Source organism: Stegodyphus dumicola, chromosome 11, assembly GCF_044657685.1.
Source record: "Stegodyphus dumicola isolate Sdum_Otavi_A_Nest chromosome 11, ASM4465768v1".
In the NCBI taxonomy this organism is placed as follows: domain Eukaryota; kingdom Metazoa; phylum Arthropoda; class Arachnida; order Araneae; family Eresidae; genus Stegodyphus; species Stegodyphus dumicola.
In genome coordinates this window covers 103,166,895-103,190,809 of record NC_140778.1, presented here as the reverse complement: position 1 = coordinate 103,190,809, position 23,915 = coordinate 103,166,895, and positions in this window count along the sequence as shown.

The window sequence follows — 23,915 nt, the reverse complement described above, 5'->3', positions numbered from 1 at the left end:
CAAGCTAGAGAGTTTGCTTGAGGCGTTTGAGTACACTATTCTCTATTTAGCACAGTTTTATTAAAGAATCGTAAATTAGAATAACTGCGAAATCTTTATTGACCAAGCTAGAGAGTTTGCTTGAGGCGTTTGAGTACACTATTCTCTATTTAGCACAGTTTTATTAAAGAATCATAAATTAGAATAACTGTGAAATCTTTAACAAGCTAGAGAGTTTGCTTAAGGCGGTTGAATACACTATTCTCTATTTAGCAAAGTTTTATTAAAGAATCGTAAATTAGAATAACTGTGAAATCTTTAACAATCTAGAGAGTTTGCTTCAGGCGTTAGATTACACTATTCTCTATTTAGCACAGTTTGATTGAAGAATCAAATTAGAATAACTGTGAAATCTTTATTGACCAAGCTAGAGAGTTTGCTTGAGGCGTTTGAGTACACTATTCTCTATTTAGCACAGTTTTATTAAAGAATCGTAAATTAGAATAACTGCGAAATCTTTATTTAACAAGCTAGAGAGATTGCTTAAGGCGTTTGAGAACACTATTCTCTAATTAGCACAGTTTGATTGAAGAATCATAAATTAGAATAACTGTGAAATCTTTATTGACAAAGCTAGAGAGTTTGCTTGAGGCGTTTGAGTACACTATTCTCTATTTAGAACAGTTTTATTAAAGAATCGTAAATTAGAATAACTGTGAAATCTTTATTGACCAAGCTAGAGAGTTTGCTTAAGGCGTTTGAATACACTATTCTCTATTTAGCAGAGTTTTATTAGAGAATCGTAAATTAGAATAACTGTGAAATCTTTATTGACCAAGCTAGAGAGTTTGCTTGAGGCGTTTGAGTACACTATTCTCTATTTAGCACAGTTTTATTAAAGAATCGTAAATTAGAATAACTGTGAAATCTTTATTGACCAAGCTAGAGAGTTTACTTAAGGCGTTTGAATACACTATTCTCTATTTAGCAGAGTTTTATTAGAGAATCGTAAATTAGAATAACTGCGAAATCTTTATTGACCAAGCTAGAGAGTTTGCTTGAGGCGTTTGAGTACACTATTCTCTATTTAGCACAGTTTTATTAAAGAATCGTAAATTAGAATAACTGTGAAATCTTTAACAAGCTAGAGAGTTTGCTTAAGGCGTTAGATTACACTATTCTCTATTTAGCACAGTTTTATTAAAGAATCGTAAATTAGAATAACTGTGAAATATTTATTGACCAAGCTAGAGAGTTTGCTTGAGGCGTTTGAGTACACTATTCTCTATTTAGGACAGTTTTATTAAAGAATCGTAAATTAGAATAACTGCGAAATCTTTATTTAACAAGCTAGAGAGATTGCTTAAGGCGTTTGAGAACACTATTCTCTATTTAGCACAGTTTGATTGAAGAATCATAAATTAGAATAACTGTGAAATCTTTATTGACCAAGCTAGAGAGTTTGCTTGAGGCGTTTGAATACACTATTCTCTATTTAGCAGAGTTTTATTAGAGAATCGTAAATTAGAATAACTGTGAAATCTTTATTGACCAAGCTAGAGAGTTTGCTTGAGGCATTTGAGTACACTATTCTCTATTTAGCACAGTTTTATTAAAGAATCGTAAATTAGAATAACTGTGAAATCTTTATTGACCAAGCTAGAGAGTTTGCTTGAGGCGTTTGAGTACACTATTCTCTATTTAGGACAGTTTTATTAAAGAATCGTAAATTAGAATAACTGCGAAATCTTTATTTAACAAGCTAGAGAGATTGCTTAAGGCGTTTGAGTACACTATTCTCTATTTAGAACAGTTTTATTAAAGAATCGTAAAATAGAATAACTGTGAAATCTTTATTGACCAAGCTAGAGAGTTTGCTTAAGGCGTTTGAATACACTATTCTCTATTTAGCAGAGTTTTATTAGAGAATCGTAAATTAGAATAACTGTGAAATCTTTATTGACCAAGCTAGAGAGTTTGCTTGAGGCATTTGAGTACACTATTCTCTATTTAGCACAGTTTTATTAAAGAATCGTAAATTAGAATAACTGTGAAATCTTTATTGACCAAGCTAGAGAGTTTACTTAAGGCGTTTGAATACACTATTCTCTATTTAGCAGAGTTTTATTAGAGAATCGTAAATTAGAATAACTGCGAAATCTTTATTGACCAAGCTAGAGAGTTTGCTTGAGGCGTTTGAGTACACTATTCTCTATTTAGCACAGTTTTATTAAAGAATCGTAAATTAGAATAACTGTGAAATCTTTAACAAGCTAGAGAGTTTGCTTAAGGCGTTAGATTACACTATTCTCTATTTAGCACAGTTTTATTAAAGAATCGTAAATTAGAATAACTGTGAAATTTTTATTGACCAAGCTAGAGAGTTTGCTTGAGGCGTTTGAGTACACTATTCTCTATTTAGCAGAGTTTTATTAAAGAATCGTAAATTAGAATAACTGTGAAATATTTATTGACCAAGCTAGAGAGTTTGCTTGAGGCGTTTGAGTACACTATTCTCTATTTAGCACAGTTTTATTAAAGAATCGTAAATTAGAATAACTGCGAAATCTTATTGACCAAGCTAGAGAGTTTGCTTGAGGCGTTTGAGTACACTATTCTCTATTTAGCAGAGTTTTATTAAAGAATCGTAAATTAGAATAACTGTGAAATCTTTAACAAGCTAGAGAGTTAAGGCGTTTGAGTACACTATTCCCTATTTAGCAGAGTTTTATTAAAGAATCGTAAATTAGAATAACTGTGAAATCTTTATTGACCAAGCTAGAGAGTTTACTTAATGCGTTTGAATACACTATTCTCTATTTAGCAGAGTTTTATTTGAGAATTGTAAATTAGAATAATTGCGAAATCTTTATTGACCAAGCTAGAGAGTTTGCTTGAGGCGTTTGAGTACACTATTCTCTATTTAGCACATTTTTATTAAAGAATCGTAAATTAGAATAACTGTGAAATCTTTAACAAGCTAGAGAGTTTGCTTAAGGCGTTAGATTACACTATTCTCTATTTAGCACAGTTTTATTAAAGAATCGTAAATTAGAATAACTGTGAAATCTTTAACAAGCTAGAGAGTTTGCTTAAGGCGTTAGATTACACTATTCTCTATTTAGCACAGTTTTATTAAATAATCGTAAATTAGAATAACTGTGAAATCTTTATTGACCAAGCTAGAGAGTTTGCTTGAGGCGTTTGAGTACACTATTCTCTATTTAGCACAGTTTTATTAAAGAATCATAAATTAGAATAACTGTGAAATCTTTAACAAGCTAGAGTTTTTGCTTAAGGCGGTTGAATACACTATTCTCTATTTTGCAGAGTTTTATTAAAGAATCGTAAATTAGAATAACTGTGAAATCTTTAACAATCTAGAGAATTGGCTTCAGGCGTTAGATTACACTATTCTCTATTTAGCGCAGTTTGATTGAAGAATCAAATTAGAATAACTGTGAAATCTTTATTGACCAAGCTAGAGAGTTTGCTTGAGGCGTTTGAGTACACTATTCTCTATTTAGCACAGTTTTATTAAAGAATCGTAAATTAGAATAAGTGCGAAATCTTTATTTAACAAGCTAGAGAGATTGCTTAAGGCGTTTGAGAACACTATTCTCTATTTAGCACAGTTTGATTGAAGAATCATAAATTAGAATAACTGTGAAATCTTTATTGACCAAACTAGAGAGTTTGCTTGAGGCGTTTGAGTACACTATTCTCTATTTAGAACAGTTTTATTAAAGAATCGTAAATTAGAATAACTGTGAAATCTTTATTGACCAAGCTAGAGAGTTTGCTTAAGGCGTTTGAATACACTATTCTCTATTTAGCAGAGTTTTATTAGAGAATCGTAAATTAGAATAACTGTGAAATCTTTATTGACCAAGCTAGAGAGTTTGCTTGAGGCGTTTGAGTACACTATTCTCTATTTAGCACAGTTTTATTAAAGAATCGTAAATTAGAATAACTGTGAAATCTTTATTGACCAAGCTAGAGAGTTTACTTAAGGCGTTTGAATACACTATTCTCTATTTAGCAGAGTTTTATTAGAGAATCGTAAATTAGAATAACTGCGAAATCTTTATTGACCAAGCTAGAGAGTTTGCTTGAGGCGTTTGAGTACACTATTCTCTATTTAGCACAGTTTTATTAAAGAATCGTAAATTAGAACAACTGTGAAATCTTTAACAAGCTAGAGAGTTTGCTTAAGGCGTTAGATTACACTATTCTCTATTTAGCACAGTTTTATTAAAGAATCGTAAATTAGAATAACTGTGAAATCTTTATTGACCAAGCTAGAGAGTTTGCTTGAGGCGTTTGAGTACACTATTCTCTATTTAGCAGAGTTTTATTAAAGAATCGTAAATTAGAATAACTGTGAAATATTTATTGACCAAGCTAGAGAGTTTGCTTGAGGCGTTTGAGTACACTATTCTCTATTTAGCACAGTTTTATTAAAGAATCGTAAATTAGAATAACTGCGAAATCTTTATTGACCAAGCTAGAGAGTTTGCTTGAGGCGTTTGAGTACACTATTCTCTATTTAGCACAGTTTTATTAAAGAATCATAAATTAGAATAACTGTGAAATCTTTAACAAGCTAGAGAGTTTGCTTAAGGCGGTTGAATACACTATTCTCTATTTAGCAGAGTTTTATTAAAGAATCGTAAATTAGAATAACTGTGAAATCTTTAACAATCTAGAGAGTTTGCTTCAGGCGTTAGATTACACTATTCTCTATTTAGCACAGTTTGATTGAAGAATCAAATTAGAATAACTGTGAAATCTTTATTGACCAAGCTAGAGAGTTTGCTTGAGGCGTTTGAGTACACTATTCTCTATTTAGCACAGTTTTATTAAAGAATCGTAAATTAGAATAACTGCGAAATCTTTATTTAACAAGCTAGAGAGATTGCTTCAGGCGTTTGAGAACACTATTCTCTAATTAGCACAGTTTGATTGAAGAATCATAAATTAGAATAACTGTGAAATCTTTATTGACCAAGCTAGAGAGTTTGCTTGAGGCGTTTGAGTACACTATTCTCTATTTAGAACAGTTTTATTAAAGAATCGTAAATTAGAATAACTGTGAAATCTTTATTGACCAAGCTAGAGAGTTTGCTTAAGGCGTTTGAATACACTATTCTCTATTTAGCAGAGTTTTATTAGAGAATCGTAAATTAGAATAACTGTGAAATCTTTATTGACCAAGCTAGAGAGTTTGCTTGAGGCGTTTGAGTACACTATTCTCTATTTAGCACAGTTTTATTAGAGAATCGTAAATTAGAATAACTGCGAAATCTTTATTGACCAAGCTAGAGAGTTTGCTTGAGGCGTTTGAGTACACTATTCTCTATTTAGCACAGTTTTATTAAAGAATCGTAAATTAGAACAACTGTGAAATCTTTAACAAGCTAGAGAGTTTGCTTAAGGCGTTAGATTACACTATTCTCTATTTAGCACAGTTTTATTAAAGAATCGTAAATTAGAATAACTTTGAAATCTTTATTGACCAAGCTAGAGAGTTTGCTTGAGGCGTTTGAGTACACTATTCTCTATTTAGCAGAGTTTTATTAAAGAATCGTAAATTAGAATAACTGTGAAATATTTATTGACCAAGCTAGAGAGTTTGCTTGAGGCGTTTGAGTACACTATTCTCTATTTAGCACAGTTTTATTAAAGAATCGTAAATTAGAATAACTGCGAAATCTTTATTGACCAAGATAGAGAGTTTGCTTGAGGCGTTTGAGTACACTATTCTCTATTTAGCACAGTTTTATTAAAGAATCATAAATTAGAATAACTGTGAAATCTTTAACAAGCTAGAGAGTTTGCTTAAGGCGGTTGAATACACTATTCTCTATTTAGCAAAGTTTTATTAAAGAATCGTAAATTAGAATAACTGTGAAATCTTTAACAATCTAGAGAGTTTGCTTCAGGCGTTAGATTACACTATTCTCTATTTAGCACAGTTTGATTGAAGAATCAAATTAGAATAACTGTGAAATCTTTATTGACCAAGCTAGAGAGTTTGCTTGAGGCGTTTGAGTACACTATTCTCTATTTAGCACAGTTTTATTAAAGAATCGTAAATTAGAATAACTGCGAAATCTTTATTTAACAAGCTAGAGAGATTGCTTAAGGCGTTTGAGAACACTATTCTCTAATTAGCACAGTTTGATTGAAGAATCATAAATTAGAATAACTGTGAAATCTTTATTGACCAAGCTAGAGAGTTTGCTTGAGGCGTTTGAGTACACTATTCTCTATTTAGAACAGTTTTATTAAAGAATCGTAAATTAGAATAACTGTGAAATCTTTATTGACCAAGCTAGAGAGTTTGCTTAAGGCGTTTGAATACACTATTCTCTATTTAGCAGAGTTTTATTAGAGAATCGTAAATTAGAATAACTGTGAAATCTTTATTGACCAAGCTAGAGAGTTTGCTTGAGGCGTTTGAGTACACTATTCTCTATTTAGCACAGTTTTATTAAAGAATCGTAAATTAGAATAACTGTGAAATCTTTATTGACCAAGCTAGAGAGTTTACTTAAGGCGTTTGAATACACTATTCTCTATTTAGCAGAGTTTTATTAGAGAATCGTAAATTAGAATAACTGCGAAATCTTTATTGACCAAGCTAGAGAGTTTGCTTGAGGCGTTTGAGTACACTATTCTCTATTTAGCACAGTTTTATTAAAGAATCATAAATTAGAATAACTGTGAAATCTTTAACAAGCTAGAGAGTTTGCTTAAGGCGGTTGAATACACTATTCTCTATTTAGCAGAGTTTTATTAAAGAATCGTAAATTAGAATAACTGTGAAATCTTTAACAAGCTAGAGAGTTTGCTTCAGGCGTTAGATTACACTATTCTCTATTTAGCACAGTTTGATTGAAGAATCAAATTAGAATAACTGTGAAATCTTTATTGACCAAGCTAGAGAGTTTGCTTGAGGCGTTTGAGTACACTATTCTCTATTTAGCACAGTTTTATTAAAGAATCGTAAATTAGAATAACTGCGAAATCTTTATTTAACAAGCTAGAGAGATTGCTTAAGGCGTTTGAGAACACTATTCTCTATTTAGCACAGTTTGATTGAAGAATCATAAATTAGAATAACTGTGAAATCTTTATTGACCATGCTAGAGAGTTTGCTTGAGGCGTTTGAGTACACTATTCTCTATTTAGCAGAGTTTTATTAAAGAATCGTAAATTAGAATAACTGTGAAATCTTTAACAAGCTAGAAAGTTTGCTTAAGGCGTTTGAATACACTATTCTCTATTTAGCAGAGTTTTATTAAAGAATCGTGAATTAGAATAACTGTGAAATCTTTAACAAGCTAGAGAGTTTGCTTAAGGCGTTAGAGTACACTATTCTCTATTTAGCAGAGTTTTATTAAAGAATCGTAAATTAGAATAACTGTGAAATCTTTATTGACCAAGCTAGAGAGTTTGCTTAAGGCGTTTGAGTACACTATTCTCTATTTAGCAGAGTTTTATTAAAGAATCGTAAATCAGAATAACTGTGAAATCTTTAACAAGCTAGAGAGTTAAGGCGTTTGAGTACACTATTCTCTATTTAGCAGAGTTTTATTAAAGAATCGTAAATTAGAATAACTGTGAAATCTTTAACAAGCTAGAGAGTTAAGGCGTTTGAGTACACTATTCTCTATTTAGCAGAGTTTTATTAAAGAATCGTAAATTAGAATAACTGCGAAATCTTTATTTAACAAGCTAGAGAGTTTGCTTAAGGCGTTTGAATACATTATTCACTATTTAGCAGAGTTTTATTAAAGAATCGTAAATTAGAATAACTGTGAAATCTTTAACAAGCTAGAGAGTTTGCTTAAGGCGTTAGATTACACTATTCTCTATTTAGCAGAGTTTTATTTAAGAATCGTAAATTAGAATAACTGTGAAATCTTTATTGACCAAGCTAGAGAGTTTGCTTGAGGCGTTTGAGTACACTATTCTCTATTTAGCACAGTTTTATTAAAGAATCATAAATTAGAATAACTGTGAAATCTTTAACAAGCTAGAAAGTTTGCTTAAGGCGTTTGAATACACTATTCTCTATTTAGCAGAGTTTTATTAAAGAATCGTAAATTAGAATAACTGTGAAATCTTTATTGACCAAGCTAGAGAGTTTGCTTGAGGCGTTTGAGTACACTATTCTCTATTTAGTACAGTTTTATTAAAGAATCATAAATTAGAATAACTGTGAAATCTTTATTTAACAAGCTAGAGAGTTTGCTTAAGGCGTTAGATTACACTATTCTCTAATTAGCAGAGTTTTATTAGAAAATCGTAAATTAGAATAACTGTGAAATCTTTATTGACCAAGCTAGAGAGTTTGCTTAAGGCGTTTGAGTACACTATTCTCTATTTAGCACAGTTTGATTGAAGAATCATAAATTAGAATAACTGTGAAATCTTTATTGACCAAGCTAGAGAGTTTGCTTGAGGCGTTTGAGTACACTATTCTCTATTTAGAACAGTTTTATTAAAGAATCATAAATTAGAATAACTATGAAATCTTTATTTAACAAGCTAGAGAGTTAAGGCGTTTGAATACACTATTCTCTATTTAGCAGAGTTTTATTAAAGAATCATAAATTACAATAACTGTGAAATCTTTAACAAGCTAGAGAGTTTGCTTAAGGCGTTTGAGTACACTATTCTCTATTTAGCACAGTTTTATTAAAGAATCGTAAATTAGAATAACTGCGAAATCTTTATTTAACAAGCTAGAGAGATTGCTTAAGGCGTTTGAGAACACTATTCTCTAATTAGCACAGTTTGATTGAAGAATCATAAATTAGAATAACTGTGAAATCTTTATTGACCAAGCTAGAGAGTTTGCTTGAGGCGTTTGAGTACACTATTCTCTATTTAGAACAGTTTTATTAAAGAATCGTAAATTAGAATAACTGTGAAATCTTTATTGACCAAGCTAGAGAGTTTGCTTAAGGCGTTTGAATACACTATTCTCTATTTAGCAGAGTTTTATTAGAGAATCGTAAATTAGAATAACTGTGAAATCTTTATTGACCAAGCTAGAGAGTTTGCTTGAGGCGTTTGAGTACACTATTCTCTATTTAGCACAGTTTTATTAAAGAATCGTAAATTAGAATAACTGTGAAATCTTTATTGACCAAGCTAGAGAGTTTACTTAAGGCGTTTGAATACACTATTCTCTATTTAGCAGAGTTTTATTAGAGAATCGTAAATTAGAATAACTGCGAAATCTTTATTGACCAAGCTAGAGAGTTTGCTTGAGGCGTTTGAGTACACTATTCTCTATTTAGCACAGTTTTATTAAAGAATCGTAAATTAGAATAACTGTGAAATCTTTAACAAGCTAGAGAGTTTGCTTAAGGCGTTAGATTACACTATTCTCTATTTAGCACAGTTTTATTAAAGAATCGTAAATTAGAATAACTGTGAAATCTTTATTGACCAAACTAGAGAGTTTGCTTGAGGCGTTTGAGTACACTATTCTCTATTTAGGACAGTTTTATTAAAGAATCGTAAATTAGAATAACTGCGAAATCTTTATTTAACAAGCTAGAGAGATTGCTTAAGGCGTTTGAGAACACTATTCTCTATTTAGCACAGTTTGATTGAAGAATCATAAATTAGAATAACTGTGAAATCTTTATTGACCAAGCTAGAGAGTTTGCTTGAGGCGTTTGAGTACACTATTCTCTATTTAGAACAGTTTTATTAAAGAATCGTAAAATAGAATAACTGTGAAATCTTTATTGACCAAGCTAGAGAGTTTGCTTAAGGCGTTTGAATACACTATTCTCTATTTAGCACAGTTTTATTAAAGAATCGTAAATTAGAATAACTGCAAAATCTTTATTGACCAAGCTAGAGAGTTTGCTTGAGGCGTTTGAGTACACTATTCTCTATTTAGCACAGTTTTATTAAAGAATCGTAAATTAGAATAACTGTGAAATCTTTAACAAGCTAGAGAGTTTGCTTAAGGCGTTAGATTACACTATTCTCTATTTAGCACAGTTTTATTAAATAATCGTAAATTAGAATAACTGTGAAATCTTTATTGACCAAGCTAGAGAGTTTGCTTGAGGCGTTTGAGTACACTATTCTCTATTTAGCACAGTTTTATTAAAGAATCATAAATTAGAATAACTGTGAAATCTTTAACAAGCTAGAGTTTTTGCTTAAGGCGGTTGAATACACTATTCTCTATTTTGCAGAGTTTTATTAAAGAATCGTAAATTAGAATAACTGTGAAATCTTTAACAAACTAGAGAATTTGCTTCAGGCGTTAGATTACACTATTCTCTATTTAGCGCAGTTTGATTGAAGAATCAAATTAGAATAACTGTGAAATCTTTATTGACCAAGCTAGAGAGTTTGCTTGAGGCGTTTGAGTACACTATTCTCTATTTAGCACAGTTTTATTAAAGAATCGTAAATTAGAATAAGTGCGAAATCTTTATTTAACAAGCTAGAGAGATTGCTTAAGGCGTTTGAGAACACTATTCTCTATTTAGCACAGTTTGATTGAAGAATCATAAATTAGAATAACTGTGAAATCTTTATTGACCAAACTAGAGAGTTTGCTTGAGGCGTTTGAGTACACTATTCTCTATTTAGAACAGTTTTATTAAAGAATCGTAAATTAGAATAACTGTGAAATCTTTATTGACCAAGCTAGAGAGTTTGCTTAAGGCGTTTGAATACACTATTCTCTATTTAGCAGAGTTTTATTAGAGAATCGTAAATTAGAATAACTGTGAAATCTTTATTGACCAAGCTAGAGAGTTTGCTTGAGGCGTTTGAGTACACTATTCTCTATTTAGCACAGTTTTATTAAAGAATCGTAAATTAGAATAACTGTGAAATCTTTATTGACCAAGCTAGAGAGTTTACTTAAGGCGTTTGAATACACTATTCTCTATTTAGCAGAGTTTTATTAGAGAATCGTAAATTAGAATAACTGCGAAATCTTTATTGACCAAGCTAGAGAGTTTGCTTGAGGCGTTTGAGTACACTATTCTCTATTTAGCACAGTTTTATTAAAGAATCGTAAATTAGAACAACTGTGAAATCTTTAACAAGCTAGAGAGTTTGCTAAAGGCGTTAGATTACACTATTCTCTATTTAGCACAGTTTTATTAAAGAATCGTAAATTAGAATAACTGTGAAATCTTTATTGACCAAGCTAGAGAGTTTGCTTGAGGCGTTTGAGTACACTATTCTCTATTTAGCAGAGTTTTATTAAAGAATCGTAAATTAGAATAACTGTGAAATATTTATTGACCAAGCTAGAGAGTTTGCTTGAGGCGTTTGAGTACACTATTCTCTATTTAGCACAGTTTTATTAAAGAATCGTAAATTAGAATAACTGCGAAATCTTTATTGACCAAGCTAGAGAGTTTGCTTGAGGCGTTTGAGTACACTATTCTCTATTTAGCACAGTTTTATTAAAGAATCATAAATTAGAATAACTGTGAAATCTTTAACAAGCTAGAGAGTTTGCTTAAGGCGGTTGAATACACTATTCTCTATTTAGCAGAGTTTTATTAAAGAATCGTAAATTAGAATAACTGTGAAATCTTTAACAATCTAGAGAGTTTGCTTCAGGCGTTAGATTACACTATTCTCTATTTAGCACAGTTTGATTGAAGAATCAAATTAGAATAACTGTGAAATCTTTATTGACCAAGCTAGAGAGTTTGCTTGAGGCGTTTGAGTACACTATTCTCTATTTAGCACAGTTTTATTAAAGAATCGTAAATTAGAATAACTGCGAAATCTTTATTTAACAAGCTAGAGAGATTGCTTAAGGCGTTTGAGAACACTATTCTCTAATTAGCACAGTTTGATTGAAGAATCATAAATTAGAATAACTGTGAAATCTTTATTGACCAAGCTAGAGAGTTTGCTTGAGGCGTTTGAGTACACTATTCTCTAAATAGAACAGTTTTATTAAAGAATCGTAAATTAGAATAACTGTGAAATCTTTATTGACCAAGCTAGAGAGTTTGCTTAAGGCGTTTGAATACACTATTCTCTATTTAGCAGAGTTTTATTAGAGAATCGTAAATTAGAATAACTGTGAAATCTTTATTGACCAAGCTAGAGAGTTTGCTTGAGGCGTTTGAGTACACTATTCTCTATTTAGCACAGTTTTATTAAAGAATCGTAAATTAGAATAACTGTGAAATCTTTATTGACCAAGCTAGAGAGTTTACTTAAGGCGTTTGAATACACTATTCTCTATTTAGCAGAGTTTTATTAGAGAATCGTAAATTAGAATAACTGCGAAATCTTTATTGACCAAGCTAGAGAGTTTGCTTGAGGCGTTTGAGTACACTATTCTCTATTTAGCACAGTTTTATTAAAGAATCGTAAATTAGAACAACTGTGAAATCTTTAACAAGCTAGAGAGTTTGCTTAAGGCGTTGGATTACACTATTCTCTATTTAGCACAGTTTTATTAAAGAATCGTAAATTAGAATAACTTTGAAATCTTTATTGACCAAGCTAGAGAGTTTGCTTGAGGCGTTTGAGTACACTATTCTCTATTTAGCAGAGTTTTATTAAAGAATCGTAAATTAGAATAACTGTGAAATATTTATTGACCAAGCTAGAAGGTTTGCTTGAGGCGTTTGAGTACACTATTCTCTATTTAGCACGGTTTTATTAAAGAATCGTAAATTAGAATAACTGCGAAATCTTTATTGACCAAGCTAGAGAGTTTGCTTGAGGCGTTTGAGTACACTATTCTCTATTTAGCACAGTTTTATTAAAGAATCATAAATTAGAATAACTGTGAAATCTTTAACAAGCTAGAGAGTTTGCTTAAGGCGGTTGAATACACTATTCTCTATTTAGCAAAGTTTTATTAAAGAATCGTAAATTAGAATAACTGTGAAATCTTTAACAATCTAGAGAGTTTGCTTCAGGCGTTAGATTGCACTATTCTCTATTTAGCACAGTTTGATTGAAGAATCAAATTAGAATAACTGTGAAATCTTTATTGACCAAGCTAGAGAGTTTGCTTGAGGCGTTTGAGTACACTATTCTCTATTTAGCACAGTTTTATTAAAGAATCGTAAATTAGAATAACTGCGAAATCTTTATTTAACAAGCTAGAGAGATTGCTTAAGGCGTTTGAGAACACTATTCTCTAATTAGCACAGTTTGATTGAAGAATCATAAATTAGAATAACTGTGAAATCTTTATTGACCAAGCTAGAGAGTTTGCTTGAGGCGTTTGAGTACACTATTCTCTATTTAGAACAGTTTTATTAAAGAATCGTAAATTAGAATAACTGTGAAATCTTTATTGACCAAGCTAGAGAGTTTGCTTAAGGCGTTTGAATACACTATTCTCTATTTAGCAGAGTTTTATTAGAGAATCGTAAATTAGAATAACTGTGAAATCTTTATTGACCAAGCTAGAGAGTTTGCTTGAGGCGTTTGAGTACACTATTCTCTATTTAGCACAGTTTTATTAAAGAATCGTAAATTAGAATAACTGTGAAATCTTTATTGACCAAGCTAGAGAGTTTACTTAAGGCGTTTGAATACACTATTCTCTATTTAGCAGAGTTTTATTAGAGAATCGTAAATTAGAATAACTGCGAAATCTTTATTGACCAAGCTAGAGAGTTTGCTTGAGGCGTTTGAGTACACTATTCTCTATTTAGCACAGTTTTATTAAAGAATCATAAATTAGAATAACTGTGAAATCTTTAACAAGCTAGAGAGTTTGCTTAAGGCGGTTGAATACACTATTCTCTATTTAGCAGAGTTTTATTAAAGAATCGTAAATTAGAATAACTGTGAAATCTTTAACAAGCTAGAGAGTTTGCTTCAGGCGTTAGATTACACTATTCTCTATTTAGCACAGTTTGATTGAAGAATCAAATTAGAATAACTGTGAAATCTTTATTGACCAAGCTAGAGAGTTTGCTTGAGGCGTTTGAGTACACTATTCTCTATTTAGCACAGTTTTATTAAAGAATCGTAAATTAGAATAACTGCGAAATCTTTATTTAACAAGCTAGAGAGATTGCTTAAGGCGTTTGAGAACACTATTCTCTATTTAGCACAGTTTGATTGAAGAATCATAAATTAGAATAACTGTGAAATCTTTATTGACCATGCTAGAGAGTTTGCTTGAGGCGTTTGAGTACACTATTCTCTATTTAGCAGAGTTTTATTAAAGAATCGTAAATTAGAATAACTGTGAAATCTTTAACAAGCTAGAAAGTTTGCTTAAGGCGTTTGAATACACTATTCTCTATTTAGCAGAGTTTTATTAAAGAATCGTGAATTAGAATAACTGTGAAATCTTTAACAAGCTAGAGAGTTTGCTTAAGGCGTTAGAGTACACTATTCTCTATTTAGCAGAGTTTTATTAAAGAATCGTAAATTAGAATAACTGTGAAATCTTTATTGACCAAGCTAGAGAGTTTGCTTAAGGCGTTTGAGTACACTATTCTCTATTTAGCAGAGTTTTATTAAAGAATCGTAAATCAGAATAACTGTGAAATCTTTAACAAGCTAGAGATTTAAGGCGTTTGAGTACACTATTCTCTATTTAGCAGAGTTTTATTAAAGAATCGTAAATTAGAATAACTGTGAAATCTTTAACAAGCTAGAGAGTTAAGGCGTTTGAGTACACTATTCTCTATTTAGCAGAGTTTTATTAAAGAATCGTAAATTAGAATAACTGTGAAATCTTTAACAAGCTAGAGAGTTAAGGCGTTTGAGTACACTATTCTCTATTTAGCAGAGTTTTATTAAAGAATCGTAAATTAGAATAACTGCGAAATCTTTATTTAACAAGCTAGAGAGTTTGCTTAAGGCGTTTGAATACATTATTCACTATTTAGCAGAGTTTTATTAAAGAATCGTAAATTAGAATAACTGTGAAATCTTTAACAAGCTAGAGAGTTTGCTTAAGGCGTTAGATTACACTATTCTCTAATTAGCAGAGTTTTATTAGAAAATCGTAAATTGGAATAACTGTGAAATCTTTATTGACCAAGCTAGAGAGTTTGCTTAAGGCGTTTGAGTACACTATTCTCTATTTAGCACAGTTTAATTGAAGAATCATAAAATAGAATAACTATGAAATCTTTATTTAACAAGCTAGAGAGTTAAGGCGTTTGAATACACTATTCTCTATTTAGCAGAGGTTGATTAAAGAATCATAAATTAGAATAACTGTGAAATCTTTATTGACCAAGCTAGAGAGTTTGCTTGAGGCGTTTGAGTACACTATTCTCTATTTAGCACAGTTTTATTAAAGAATCATAAATTAGAATAACTGTGAAATCTTTAACAAGCTAGAAAGTTTGCTTAAGGCGTTTGAATACACTATTCTCTATTTAGCAGAGTTTTATTAAAGAATCGTAAATTAGAATAACTGTGAAATCTTTATTGACCAAGCTAGAGTGTTTGCTTGAGGTATTTGAGTACACTTTTCTCTATTTAGAACAGTTTTATTAAAGAATCATAAATTAGAATAACTGTGAAATCTTTAACAAGCTAGAAAGTTTGCTTAAGGCGTTTGAATACACTATTCTCTGTTTAGCAGAGTTTTATTTAAGAATCGTAAATTAGAATAACTGTGAAATCTTTATTTAACAAGCTAGAGAGTTTGCTTAAGGCGTTAGATTACACTATTCTCTAATTAGCAGAGTTTTATTAGAAAATCGTAAATTAGAATAACTGTGAAATCTTTATTGACCAAGCTAGAGAGTTTGCTTAAGGCGTTTGAGTACACTATTCTCTATTTAGCACAGTTTGATTGAAGAATCATAAATTAGAATAACTGTGAAATCTTTATTGACCAAGCTAGAGAGTTTGCTTGAGGCGTTTAAGTACACTATTCTCTATTTAGAACAGTTTTATTAAAGAATCATAAATTAGAATAACTATGAAATCTTTATTTAACAAGCTAGAGAGTTAAGGCGTTTGAATACACTATTCTCTATTTAGCAGAGTTTTATTAAAGAATCATAAATTACAATAACTGTGAAATCTTTAACAAGCTAGAGAGTTTGCTTAAGGCGGTTGAATACACTATTCTCTATTTAGCAGGGTTTTATTAAAGAATCATAAATTAGAATAACTGTGAAATCTTTAACAAGCTAGAGAGTTTGCTTAACGCGGTTGAATACACTATTCTCTATTTAGCAGGGTTTTATTAAAGAATCATAAATTAGAATAACTGTGAAATCTTTATTGACCAAACTAGAGAGTTTGCTTGAGGCGTTTGAGTACACTATTCTCTATTTAGCACAGTTTTATTAAAGAATCATAAATTAGAATAACTGTGAAATCTTTATTTAACAAGCTAGAGAGTTTGCTTAAGGCGTTAGATTACACTATTCTCTAATTAGCAGAGTTTTATTAGAAAATCGTAAATTAGAATAACTGTGAAATCTTTATTCACCAAGCTAGAGAGTTTGATTAAGGCGTTTGAGTACACTATTCTCTACTTAGCACAGTTTGATTGAAGAATCATAAATTAGAATAACTGTGAAATCTTTATTGACCAAGATAGAGAGTTTGCTTGAGGCGTTTGAGTACACTATTCTCTATTTAGAACAGTTTTATTAAAGAATCATAAATTAGAATAACTATGAAATCTTTATTTAACAAGCTAGAGAGTTAAGGCGTTTGAATACACTATTCTCTATTTAGCAGAGTTTTATTAAAGAATCATAAATTAGAATAACTGTGAAATCTTTAACAATCTAGAGAGTTTGCTTAAGGCGGTTGAATACACTATTCTCTATTTAGCAGGGTTTTATTAAAGAATCATAAATTAGAATAACTGTGAAATCTTTAACAAGCTAGAGAGTTTGCTTAAGGCGGTTGAATACACTATTCTCTATTTAGCAGGGTTTTATTAAAGAATCATAAATTAGAATAACTGTGAAATCTTTATTGACCAAGCTAGAGAGTTTGCTTGTGGCGTTTGAGTACACTATTCTCTATTTAGCACAGTTTTATTAAAGAATCGTAAATTAGAATAACTGTGAAATCTTTATTGACCAAGCTAGAGAGTTTGCTTAAGGCGTTTGAATACACTATTCTCTATTTAGCAGAGTTTTATTAGAGAATCGTAAATTAGAATAACTGCGAAATCTTTATTGACCAAGCTAGAGAGTTTGCTTGAGGCGTTTGAGTACACTATTCTCTATTTAGCACAGTTTTATTAAAGAATCATAAATTAGAATAACTATGAAATCTTTATTTAACAAGCTAGAGAGTTAAGGCGTTTGAATACACTATTCTCTATTTTGCAGAGTTTTATTAAAGAATCATAAATTAGAATAACTGTGAAATCTTTAACAAGCTAGAGAGTTTGCTTAAGGCGGTTGAATACACTATTCTCTATTTAGCAGGGTTTTATTAAAGAATCATAAATTAGAATAACTGTGAAATCTTTAACAAGCTAGAGAGTTTGCTTAAGGCGGTTGAATAAACTATTCTCTATTTAGCAGGGTTTTATTAAAGAATCATAAATTAGAATAACTGTGAAATCTTTATTGACCAAGCTAGAGAGTTTGCTTGAGGCGTTTGAGTACACTATTCTCTATTTAGCACAGTTTTATTAAAGAATCGTAAATTAGAATAACTGTGAAATCTTTATTGACCAAGCTAGAGAGTTTGCTTAAGGCGTTTGAATACACTATTCTCTATTTAGCAGAGTTTTATTAAAGAATCATAAATTAGAATAACTGTGAAATCTTTAACAAGCTAGAGAGTTTGCTTAAGGCGGTTGAATACACTATTCTCTATTTAGCAGAGTTTTATTAAAGAATCGTAAATTAGAATAACTGTGAAATCTTTAACAAGCTAGAGAGTTTGCTTCAGGCGTTAGATTACACTATTCTCTATTTAGCACAGTTTGATTGAAGAATCAAATTAGAATAACTGTGAAATCTTTATTGACCAAGCTAGAGAGTTTGCTTGAGGCGTTTGAGTACACTATTCTCTATTTAGCACAGTTTTATTAAAGAATCGTAAATTAGAATAACTGCGAAATCTTTATTTAACAAGCTAGAGAGATTGCTTAAGGCGTTTGAGAACACTATTCTCTATTTAGCACAGTTTGATTGAAGAATCATAAATTAGAATAACTGTGAAATCTTTATTGACCATGCTAGAGAGTTTGCTTGAGGCGTTTGAGTACACTATTCTCTATTTAGCAGAGTTTTATTAAAGAATCGTAAATTAGAATAACTGTTAAATCTTTAACAAGCTAGAAAGTTTGCTTAAGGCGTTTGAATACACTATTCTCTATTTAGCAGAGTTTTATTAAAGAATCGTGAATTAGAATAACTGTGAAATCTTTAACAAGCTAGAGAGTTTGCTTAAGGCGGTTGAATACACTATTCTCTATTTAGCAGGGTTTTATTAAAGAATCATAAATTAGAATAACTGTGAAATCTTTATTGACCAAACTAGAGAGTTTGCTTGAGGCGTTTGAGTACACTATTCTCTATTTAGCACAGTTTTATTAAAGAATCATAAATTAGAATAACTGTGAAATCTTTATTTAACAAGCTAGAGAGTTTGCTTAAGGCGTTATATTACACTAGTCTCTAATTAGCAGAGTTTTATTAGAAAATCGTAAATTAGAATAACTGTGAAATCTTTATTGACCAAGCTAGAGAGTTTGCTTAAGGCGTTTGAGTACACTATTCTCTACTTAGCACAGTTTGATTGAAGAATCATAAATTAGAATAACTGTGAAATCTTTATTGACCAAGATAGAGAGTTTGCTTGAGGCGTTTGAGTACACTATTCTCTATTTAGAACAGTTTTATTAAAGAATCATAAATTAGAATAACTATGAAATCTTTATTTAACAAGCTAGAGAGTTAAGGCGTTTGAATACACTATTCTCTATTTAGCAGAGTTTTATTAAAGAATCATAAATTAGAATAACTGTGAAATCTTTAACAATCTAGAGAGTTTGCTTAAGGCGGTTGAATACACTATTCTCTATTTAGCAGGGTTTTATTAAAGAATCATAAATTAGAATAACTGTGAAATCTTTAACAAGCTAGAGAGTTTGCTTAAGGCGGTTGAATACACTATTCTCTATTTAGCAGGGTTTTATTAAAGAATCATAAATTAGAATAACTGTGAAATCTTTATTGACCAAGCTAGAGAGTTTGCTTGTGGCGTTTGATTACACTATTCTCTATTTAGCACAGTTTTATTAAAGAATCGTAAATTAGAATAACTGTGAAATCTTTATTGACCAAGCTAGAGAGTTTGCTTAAGGCGTTTGAATACACTATTCTCTATTTAGCAGAGTTTTATTAGAGAATCGTAAATTAGAATAACTGCGAAATCTTTATTGACCAAGCTAGAGAGTTTGCTTGAGGCGTTTGAGTACACTATTCTCTATTTAGCACAGTTTTATTAAAGAATCATAAATTAGAATAACTATGAAATCTTTATTTAACAAGCTAGAGAGTTAAGGCGTTTGAATACACTATTCTCTATTTTGCAGAGTTTTATTAAAGAATCATAAATTAGAATAACTGTGAAATCTTTAACAAGCTAGAGAGTTTGCTTAAGGCGGTTGAATACACTATTCTCTATTTAGCAGGGTTTTATTAAAGAATCATAAATTAGAATAACTGTGAAATCTTTAACAAGCTAGAGAGTTTGCTTAAGGCGGTTGAATAAACTATTCTCTATTTAGCAGGGTTTTATTAAAGAATCATAAATTAGAATAACTGTGAAATCTTTATTGACCAAGCTAGAGAGTTTGCTTGAGGCGTTTGAGTACACTATTCTCTATTTAGCACAGTTTTATTAAAGAATCGTAAATTAGAATAACTGTGAAATCTTTATTGACCAAGCTAGAGAGTTTGCTTGAGGCGTTTGAGTACACTATTCTCTATTTAGAACAGTTTTATTAAAGAATCATAAATTAGAATAACTATGAAATCTTTATTTAACAAGCTAGAGAGTTAAGGCGTTTGAATACACTATTCTCTATTTAGCAGAGTTTTATTAAAGAATCATAAATTACAATAACTGTGAAATCTTTAACAAGCTAGAGAGTTTGCTTAAGGCGGTTGAATACACTATTCTCTATTTAGCAGGGTTTTATTAAAGAATCATAAATTAGAATAACTGTGAAATCTTTAACAAGCTAGAGAGTTTGCTTAACGCGGTTGAATACACTATTCTCTATTTAGCAGGGTTTTATTAAAGAATCATAAATTAGAATAACTGTGAAATCTTTATTGACCAAACTAGAGAGTTTGCTTGAGGCGTTTGAGTACACTATTCTCTATTTAGCACAGTTTTATTAAAGAATCATAAATTAGAATAACTGTGAAATCTTTATTTAACAAGCTAGAGAGTTTGCTTAAGGCGTTAGATTACACTATTCTCTAATTAGCAGAGTTTTATTAGAAAATCGTAAATTAGAATAACTGTGAAATCTTTATTCACCAAGCTAGAGAGTTTGCTTAAGGCGTTTGAGTACACTATTCTCTACTTAGCACAGTTTGATTGAAGAATCATAAATTAGAATAACTGTGAAATCTTTATTGACCAAGATAGAGAGTTTGCTTGAGGCGTTTGAGTACACTATTCTCTATTTAGAACAGTTTTATTAAAGAATCATAAATTAGAATAACTATGAAATCTTTATTTAACAACCTAGAGAGTTAAGGCGTTTGAATACACTATTCTCTATTTAGCAGAGTTTTATTAAAGAATCATAAATTAGAATAACTGTGAAATCTTTAACAATCTAGAGAGTTTGCTTAAGGCGGTTGAATACACTATTCTCTATTTAGCAGGGTTTTATTAAAGAATCATAAATTAGAATAACTGTGAAATCTTTAACAAGCTAGAGAGTTTGCTTAAGGCGGTTGAATACACTATTCTCTATTTAGCAGGGTTTTATTAAAGAATCATAAATTAGAATAACTGTGAAATCTTTATTGACCAAGCTAGAGAGTTTGCTTGTGGCGTTTGAGTACACTATTCTCTATTTAGCACAGTTTTATTAAAGAATCGTAAATTAGAATAACTGTGAAATCTTTATTGACCAAGCTAGAGAGTTTGCTTAAGGCGTTTGAATACACTATTCTCTATTTAGCAGAGTTTTATTAGAGAATCGTAAATTAGAATAACTGCGAAATCTTTATTGACCAAGCTAGAGAGTTTGCTTGAGGCGTTTGAGTACACTATTCTCTATTTAGCACAGTTTTATTAAAGAATCATAAATTAGAATAACTATGAAATCTTTATTTAACAAGCTAGAGAGTTAAGGCGTTTGAATACACTATTCTCTATTTTGCAGAGTTTTATTAAAGAATCATAAATTAGAATAACTGTGAAATCTTTAACAAGCTAGAGAGTTTGCTTAAGGCGGTTGAATACACTATTCTCTATTTAGCAGGGTTTTATTAAAGAATCATAAATTAGAATAACTGTGAAATCTTTAACAAGCTAGAGAGTTTGCTTAAGGCGGTTGAATAAACTATTCTCTATTTAGCAGGGTTTTATTAAAGAATCATAAATTAGAATAACTGTGAAATCTTTATTGACCAAGCTAGAGAGTTTGCTTGAGGCGTTTGAGTACACTATTCTCTATTTAGAACAGTTTTATTAAAGAATCATAAATTAGAATAACTATGAAATCTTTATTTAACAAGCTAGAGAGTTAAGGCGTTTGAATACACTATTCTCTATTTAGCAGAGTTTTATTAAAGAATCATAAATTACAATAACTGTGAAATCTTTAACAAGCTAGAGAGTTTGCTTAAGGCGGTTGAATACACTATTCTCTATTTAGCAGGGTTTTATTAAAGAATCATAAATTAGAATAACTGTGAAATCTTTAACAAGCTAGAGAGTTTGCTTAACGCGGTTGAATACACTATTCTCTATTTAGCAGGGTTTTATTAAAGAATCATAAATTAGAATAACTGTGAAATCTTTATTGACCAAACTAGAGAGTTTGCTTGAGGCGTTTGAGTACACTATTCTCTATTTAGCACAGTTTTATTAAGGAATCATAAATTAGAATAACTGTGAAATCTTTATTTAACAAGCTAGAGAGATTGCTTAAGGCGTTAGATTACACTATTCTCTAATTAGCAGAGTTTTATTAGAAAATCGTAAATTAGAATAACTGTGAAATCTTTATTCACCAAGCTAGAGAGTTTGCTTAAGGCGTTTGAGTACACTATTCTCTACTTAGCACAGTTTGATTGAAGAATCATAAATTAGAATAACTGTGAAATCTTTATTGACCAAGATAGAGAGTTTGCTTGAGGCGTTTGAGTACACTATTCTCTATTTAGAACAGTTTTATTAAAGAATCATAAATTAGAATAACTATGAAATCTTTATTTAACAAGCTAGAGAGTTAAGGCGTTTGAATACACTATTCTCTATTTAGCAGAGTTTTATTAAAGAATCATAAATTAGAATAACTGTGAAATCTTTAACAATCTAGAGAGTTTGCTTAAGGCGGTTGAATACACTATTCTCTATTTAGCAGGGTTTTATTAAAGAATCATAAATTAGAATAACTGTGAAATCTTTAACAAGCTAGAGAGTTTGCTTAAGGCGGTTGAATACACTATTCTCTATTTAGCAGGGTTTTATTAAAGAATCATAAATTAGAATAACTGTGAAATCTTTAACAAGCTAGAGAGTTTGCTTAACGCGGTTGAATACACTATTCTCTATTTAGGAGGGTTTTATTAAAGAATCATAAATTAGAATAACTGTGAAATCTTTATTGACCAAACTAGAGAGTTTGCTTGAGGCGTTTGAGTACACTATTCTCTATTTAGCAGAGTTTTATTAAAGAATCATAAATTAGAATAACTGTGAAATCTTTATTTAACAAGCTAGAGAGTTTGCTTAAGGCGTTAGATTACACTATTCTCTAATTAGCAGAGTTTTATTAGAAAATCGTAAATTAGAATAACTGTGAAATCTTTATTCACCAAGCTAGAGAGTTTGCTTAAGGCGTTTGAGTACACTATTCTCTACTTAGCACAGTTTGATTGAAGAATCATAAATTAGAATAACTGTGAAATCTTTATTGACCAAGATAGAGAGTTTGCTTGAGGCGTTTGAGTACACTATTCTCTATTTAGAACAGTTTTATTAAAGAATCATAAATTAGAATAACTATGAAATCTTTATTTAACAAGCTAGAGAGTTAAGGCGTTTGAATACACTATTCTCTATTTAGCAGAGTTTTATTAAAGAATCATAAATTAGAATAACTGTGAAATCTTTAACAATCTAGAGAGTTTGCTTAAGGCAGTTGAATACACTATTCTCTATTTAGCAGGGTTTTATTAAAGAATCATAAATTAGAATAACTGTGAAATCTTTAACAAGCTAGAGAGTTTGCTTAAGGCGGTTGAATACACTATTCTCTATTTAGCAGGGTTTTATTAAAGAATCATAAATTAGAATAACTGTGAAATCTTTATTGACCAAGCTAGAGAGTTTGCTTGTGGCGTTTGAGTACACTATTCTCTATTTAGCACAGTTTTATTAAAGAATCGTAAATTAGAATAACTGTGAAATCTTTATTGACCAAGCTAGAGAGTTTGCTTAAGGCGTTTGAATACACTATTCTCTATTTAGCAGAGTTTTATTAGAGAATCGTAAATTAGAATAACTGCGAAATCTTTATTGACCAAGCTAGAGAGTTTGCTTGAGGCGTTTGAGTACACTATTCTCTATTTAGCACAGTTTTATTAAAGAATCATAAATTAGAATAACTATGAAATCTTTATTTAACAAGCTAGAGAGTTAAGGCGTTTGAATACACTATTCTCTATTTTGCAGAGTTTTATTAAAGAATCATAAATTAGAATAACTGTGAAATCTTTAACAAGCTAGAGAGTTTG